This window comes from Corvus brachyrhynchos, unplaced genomic scaffold, assembly GCF_000691975.1.
Source record: "Corvus brachyrhynchos isolate BGI_N302 unplaced genomic scaffold, ASM69197v1 scaffold92, whole genome shotgun sequence".
NCBI lineage: Eukaryota > Metazoa > Chordata > Aves > Passeriformes > Corvidae > Corvus > Corvus brachyrhynchos.
The window spans coordinates 551,247-551,942 of record NW_008236973.1 but is presented as its reverse complement, the minus strand read 5'-3'; the positions used below and the strand labels follow the sequence as shown (position 1 = coordinate 551,942).

The following is a 696-nucleotide window of genomic DNA, read 5'->3' as shown; positions in this document are numbered from 1 at the left end:
ACAATCAGCACTTTTTATCATTTTTGAGGTGCCAACAGCATACACTGCAGTGATATCATGATGAGGACATAATGAGCAATTACACTTATAAACCAGCACACGAATAAAAAAATAAAATAAAAAAATTACAAGCTTTCCATATTTACATGGTTGTGGTTGATCTTTTCTATCCCTTACAGTCACAATACACTGCTAATGTGGAGTACAGAATAATTTATACAAATTAATAAATCATCATACAGCATTTTAAGGTCACTTAATTCTGCTGAATCCTGCAAACTTCTGCTGCAAGTGAAGTTCAAGCATAATATTACAGTAACTATAGCCTCTATCGATTGTAAATTGACAACACTACCCTCAATCTGTTCCAGTGTTTTCCTCCTATAGCTGTTAACGGTTCCCTTTTATTTTTATGCGCCTCTTATTCTTCAAGACGTGAGAAAGAAAAGCAGGTTTTGTTTATGGCAGCTAAGAATTACCAAAAACACATTCAGACGGCTGGCTGGCTTGCTTTGAACGATCGTTTTTAAAGGGCAAGCTGACAGCGTGTGTGCTATCTGTCATCTCAGCAGCTCGCACGTCTACAGACACGCGCCGCAGATGGGAACCTGGCGCGAGGGAGGCAGGAATTCCGCTCCACAGCCGCCTCCTGCGACACCGGCTTCGGGTCGCTGCCCTGCACCTGCAGCGCCCCGG

At 42.5% G+C, this 696-nt stretch overlaps 1 protein-coding gene across 4 annotated transcripts in view; it reads right to left on the bottom strand.

Moving 5' to 3' along the window:
- Positions 1-662, bottom strand: part of BIVM (basic, immunoglobulin-like variable motif containing) — a 14,346-nt gene extending 13,684 nt beyond the window's left edge. For 2 of the 4 annotated variants that reach the window (XR_001860074.1, XM_017728519.1), the window contains exon 1: positions 480-662. The gene's annotated coding sequence lies outside the window, so the exon portion shown is untranslated. The remainder of the gene's footprint in view (positions 1-479) is intronic. The other 2 variants (XM_008629320.2, XM_008629317.2) reach the window with 2 other exon arrangements.
- Between the last annotated feature and the right edge of the window lie 34 nt (positions 663-696).